Below are 6,000 nucleotides of genomic sequence, written 5' to 3' on the forward strand. Positions count from 1 at the left end.
ACTGCCTACATTAGAAGCCACCATACATTGAATACAACCCTAAAAGGAATCCCCACCTTCAGTGGATTCTACTTTACAGATAGATTTATTGCCATAGTGCATTGATCCGACAACATATCGCTGTATGTACAATGGATATAATTGCATTTACATAACTGATCTATTATAGATCAAGGCAGCGATAAATGTTAAATATGCACGGACATGAAATCTGTAACGGTTCACATCCCCTTATAATCACGTGTGGTGTATATGTTGCATCAAATCTTAACCCTCAAAGTTAAACATGCCAATAAATAGATATAAAAACCACAAGCTGAAAGGTAAACTACAGTTTTCAGATGCACAGATAAGAGGACTCTTCCTTTATTTATAGGAAGAGAAATAGTAGACACTGACCAGCATACAGTCACTTGACCAGAATGCAAATAAAATGGCAACCCAGACACCCCTGACCACAAGCGCAAATGCTAGTGGGTGTGGGATTAATGGAAACAGAATTTTCCATTCTGATCCTCACTTACATGCATTTACCAGTGTTAAAAATAAAGCAAAAACACATTGATCTTGATGTCAGTGGGTAAAAAGTAAAAGCCTTTAGGAAATGAAGTATGTGCTCATCATATAAAGATAACCATATTGTTTTACGTGTTTAACACAGGGATAAACTGTTCTTTTTAGATTATTGTTATTCCGTACAGTCTATTGACTTAGCCAAACTATTCATTTGAACATTTTTGTGGATAGGCCTCACAGCATAAGATAGGAATTTCAGTTAAATGTCCAACTTCTCAGCCCCAAGAGGGTCACAGCCACTCTGCAGCTCTTACACAGAGAGAACTCTGCAGTCTGATACTACATCTTCTTAGGTAAGGAGTGATGGAGCAGTAAAGCACAGAGCATGCACTGGCTCAGAGATTGGTACCAGAAGATGGGATGGGGGGCAGGGTATACAGAGGCACAGCTTCAGCTCAATGACTAGATAAATGCATTTAGCTATCGGTTACCATGGGAACCAATGGAAGGAAGACGGATTCCTATTGCCAGCCCTTCCTGTGTGGAAGAAAAAGACCATTATAACTACTAAATGCAAAAATCTGGATGAGAGGGGAAGCTGACAGCTGGAATCCCACCCTCTGAGACTGAGAGGACAACATTCTGCAGATAGAATGCTGAGACTGGCCTGCTGTTTAATAGCAACAGTTCACATAACTTAATACTTTGCAAAACATTGTGGCAAACAGAGAAGTTTATGATTAACTTTACAACTTAAGGGACAATTACTGTTGGAGATGGTAAAATACTGATTTATTAAGGTCATTTAGACTGATGTAAATTGATAGTTACCTGCCAGGTGGATTATTATATGGTACAACTAAATAGCTAGTGTGTGATACAGCCTCTCACATACTATAGTCTTGTGTATTAAGAATCATGAACAACACAGTGCTATTCCAGTGCTCTCAGATCACTGCAGCTGTGACCTCCTAGTACAACAATCTGTAACTGTACACTAAGATCAGCACAGGAAATCACTGGGACTCTGTGACAACTACTCAGAACAAATATATGTCCAATGAAGTCACTGCTTCGTGTTTACAAGGTACATTCCATTAGCAGCTCATACGTGTGCTACATGACAAATCAGACTCACTAACCTGTACTCCTGTAATCAGATGCACTTACCTACAGCATACTCACTGACTCACACAGAACATGTATGTACATGAGTACACAGAACTATGAATGCACACTGTACTTAGCTGCATTCAGTTAAAGGGATCTGATGACCAGAGCAGCTTCATATAGTACATATGTGCCAGTGTATTACCCCTCTCTATACTGGGTCACAGGCTGTCAGATCATGTAATACAATCCCAGCTCTATAGGTCCTATGGTAGAGTATGCACAGTGCAGCAGGGTGCACAGGAGACAGCACTGACCTGCACGGGGGAAGTCCAGCGCTCAGCAGACACTACTGCAGAGTATGGGCAGAGGGCTCAGCTTTCCATGGAGGAGATCGCAGGATGCAGCAGGAGAGGGGCAATAATCCCAGCACAGGACGGGGGCAGTGAGAAAAGGCTCTAGAGCAGCCAGTGCCTTTGTCCCTGCAGCCGTATCTGCGAGCAGCACAGCCTGCCTGCTGTCTGTGTGTATGTGTCTCTCTCTTCTCTCCCAGGGACTCTCCCCCTCCTCCTCCCTGCCATCCGACAGCAGCACTAGGCGCGTCACAGCCCGGGGTGGGAGAGAGGGAGGAGGAGGAGGAGACACTATGGGTGGGGAAGTGATTGGCAGAGGAGGGTGAGAGCTGCTGGAGCCGGGGAACGTGCGTGCACTGAAAGCTATAAAGTAGGGATCGTTCATTCATTGGGAGAGAGGACTACGTGCAATACTACTGGAAGCATAGAGCAGTCTCCACGCGTGATTACAGTCACTGGTGGTGGTATCTGATCATTCTGGTAGCGTAGGCTTGCGGTGACTGTGCTCCACTTAGTGACAGCCAGCAGCAGAGAGAGGTGCCCATTCAAAGAAAGGGTTAACTTGATCATGCATTGCTTGTTAATTAAAACGCAGATTAGGTTGGGATTATTGGGGTCATACTAGGATGCAGTGTGAATAGGAACAGGTAAAAGCATGATAGCACCGGCAGATTGGGTTTTAATGAGATGCCCGCTTAATTCTCTCTGTCTCTCTCGAGATAGATAGATAGATAGAGAGATAGAGAGATGCTAGATGCAAATACTACTCTAGAACTGGTTTGCAACATGAAAGGCTCCAGCAGACCCCAATAGATAATGAGTTCAGGTAATCTGATGGCGGGTGAGATAAAGGTGCAATTATTTATACAGTAGGGCAGGATATTAGAAATTCCGTGGTTAGATACATTAACACTTTCATGTAAGGAAAACTCCCTCATCCCAGCCTCTCTGCCTCACCATGCTCCATTGCTAGCCATTGTGTGTCTTCCAGGACGTGATTCATTTGTCTGAGGCCAGTGATTTGTCTCCCCAGCAGCGCCCCTGGCAGCAGTCAGTCGCATCGCTATTAGCCAGTGACCTTTCACTCTGCCCCCAGGGAAGAGACACTAAATAAGGGCTCCAGCCCCTCCCCCTCTCTCCAGTAACCCCGAGCAAATGGGAGAGAGATTGTGTGAGATATCACTTGTGCCTGCACGCACAATTGCAGGGCTCTGAGAAAATACATATTTACAATTAAAATGTAGCAGACTATAAAAGCACAGTGTGTAATTAACTCGGTGTTTTGTATGTATTATGGTTACCGCATACAGTGTAAAATAAGGCCACCCGCACATTGTATTATTTAATATGTACTGTAATGTATTAATAGCAGCAGTTGGTAGGGGTACAGGATGGCAATGGAAAACAACACTGGAATGCAGTGATTTTTCTTGTCTTTTTCCACGTACCTCCAGAGCAAGTCTGATTTTTCCTAAAATTTTGATTACTATGGAAAATCACAGCGACTTGCTCTGGCACCTCGGCTGCACATCCCAACAACCCCCCCTCCACCTAAATTTCCTACCCCACTCCCGGGCTAATTCAGCAATTGGAAGTTCCAAATTGAAAGTTTCCAATTAGCTTAATTAGTCTGTAATTACCCACCTTCCACAGCGGTGGGGTTCCGGTCCTCTGCAGCAGTAGTGAATATGTGGGGTGAGAGTGTGTGTGACCCCCCCCCCCCCCACCCCACCCCCCATCCACCCTCCTCTGCAGTATCACAAACCATCTCCCCCTTGGAGCTGATTGCTGGGAGCACTTCATCTCCCAGCAGCCCCCTCCCCAGTGGGATGGGTACGTTTACATTTATTTATTTTTTTACTCATGTCGCTGGGTTTTCAGTGCTGAAAACCCTGTGACCATTTTTTCAAAATAGGATGCTGCAGATATGAGGAGTGTGCATAGCCACGTTAACCCAAAATTGGGCACAAGGTTTTGTACCTCCCTAAACCTCACGCCCAATCGAATTCCTTACTATGTTTGACAAACATGAAGAAGGGGATAAATGCAATGATGTAACTTGCACCTCCCAACAACGGCTCAGTACCAACTCACGAGAACCCCAATCCTCAATATTACATAAACAAGAATATTTGGGAGTGGTCCACAAGTGACGTTAGGTTAAACCTCCGAAGAAAGATCTCTTGGTTCCTCTTTAAAAAGGGCCGGACACACGGGGGAGATGTGTGCTGAGTGATCTAGCACAGACCGCTCAGCACATATCTCTCCCCCCGCTCAGCACAGCGCGATGTGTGCTGAGTGAGGGGGGGCACTCATTTCACCCAAATGAGCGATGTGCTAGATTGAGCCTACATGCAGGCCAATCTAGCATCGGCGATAGCGACACGCGGGGCCGCGCATCGCTATCGCTGTGGGGCGTACACACGGATGGATCCGTGCTTAAGTTCTAAGCAATCTAGTCAGATTGCTTAGAATTTAAGCACGGATCTCTCCGTGTGTACTCGCCTATAGATTTCCTATATTCTCAACTGAATCAGAAAGATAACGGGAAAACTTGATCAGGTACAGGAAAACAATCTGTTTTGCCTATCAGGATACTGCGGGAACCCTTAACTCACCTCAACTCAGTGAGATGCGTTCCTCAAAAGGTAGCTTTGATTTTCACCTACTCATCCCACCAGAAACCAGAGACTTCCAGTTAAAGTAACACTCACCAATTGGTTATTCCCTGTGTTCATCAAAAGGTATCTTTCGATGCACTGTTCCCTTCCAGGTGGAATTTTGAAGATACTTCCTCCAATACTGGATGAACCAGTATTGCAAATAAGGGTCAAAAAGTACTTATCCACAGGCAGTTTATTCATATAGCACAATTTCCAATGGGGTGGTGTGTGATGATGTCAGACGTGATGCACGCCAGGGGGTCCAAGTTTAGGAATAATATCCCTTGTTTTGCAGATGAGATGGAACTGGAACAATGACCCGAGTCTGTACCAGATTTTGAATGGCGTCCTGCAAGGTTATACTTGCCTCTTGTGAAACTGGGAAGCCTGATTTGAATAATCTGTGAGGTGGGAGCTCCTGAAACCCCAGTCTGGAGCCCTGGGAAATAAGATCTATGACCCAGGGATTCTGGCACGAACCTGTCCAGATATGACTGAAACATTTTAGTCGGGCTCCCACCTGCCAGTCCTCTAGGCATCGCGGTCCACCGTCATGCTGAAGGCTGTGAGGAAGCAGAGCTTGAGCTCTGTTCCTGTGAACCGGCAGTTGCTTGTTTACCTCTAGCACCTCTGGTGGCTGTAGAAGAATCTCTGCTTTTGCCCTTAAACTTGTCAATCTGAAAGGACTGTAGATTATGTCCTGAGTAGGCCTTCCTGGATGGGGGAGCTACAGAAGGACAATACGTGGACTTACCCGCAGTAGCTTTGGAGATCCATTTGTCTAGTTCATCTCCAAATAAGGCCTCTCCTGTAAAGGGTAGGACTTCCACACCTTTCCTGGAGTCCGCGTCAGCAGTCCACTGGCGTAGCCATAAACCTCTGTGTGCTGACACTGCCATAGCAGTGGTGCATGCATTAAGTAAGCCTATTTCTTTTATGGCTTCCACCATAAAATTCACAGAGTCCTGCATATGTTGCAGTAGTAAAATAATCTCCCCCTGAGGCAAGGTACCTAACACCTCAAGTAGGTTATCCGACCATTTGGCGATGGCCTTAGTAATCACCCCACATGCTATAGTGGGTCTCTGGGCCACCCCAGCAGCTGTATACAAGGATTTGAGTGTGGTCTCAATTTTCCGATCAGCTGCGTCTTTCAGGGAAGCTGTACCCAGGACAGGCAATACAATTTTCCGTGACAGCCTGGATACTGATGCCTCCACTATCGGTGGATTTTCCCATTTTTTCCTATCCTCAGGAGGAAAAGGAAAAGATGATATCAATCATCAGAGAAGGGCAGAGAAGGAGGCAGATTATTCTCCTCAGTGCAAGCTTTTTGACAACATCAATCCAGGGAAGGC

At 45.6% G+C, this 6,000-nt stretch overlaps 1 protein-coding gene across 3 annotated transcripts in view; it reads right to left on the bottom strand.

Annotated features, from left to right (window-relative positions):
• The window catches only part of SH3RF1 (SH3 domain containing ring finger 1), a 262,561-nt gene extending 259,515 nt beyond the window's left edge, over positions 1–3,046 (bottom strand). For 2 of the 3 annotated variants that reach the window (XM_063920620.1, XM_063920618.1), the window contains exon 1: positions 1,944–2,307. The gene's annotated coding sequence lies outside the window, so the exon portion shown is untranslated. Of the gene's footprint in view, positions 1–1,943; positions 2,308–2,936 lie in introns of those variants that run through there. The other variant, XM_063920619.1, reaches the window with a different exon arrangement.
• Between the last annotated feature and the right edge of the window lie 2,954 nt (positions 3,047–6,000).

The sequence above is a fragment of the Pseudophryne corroboree genome, chromosome 1 (assembly GCF_028390025.1).
Source record: "Pseudophryne corroboree isolate aPseCor3 chromosome 1, aPseCor3.hap2, whole genome shotgun sequence".
NCBI lineage: Eukaryota > Metazoa > Chordata > Amphibia > Anura > Myobatrachidae > Pseudophryne > Pseudophryne corroboree.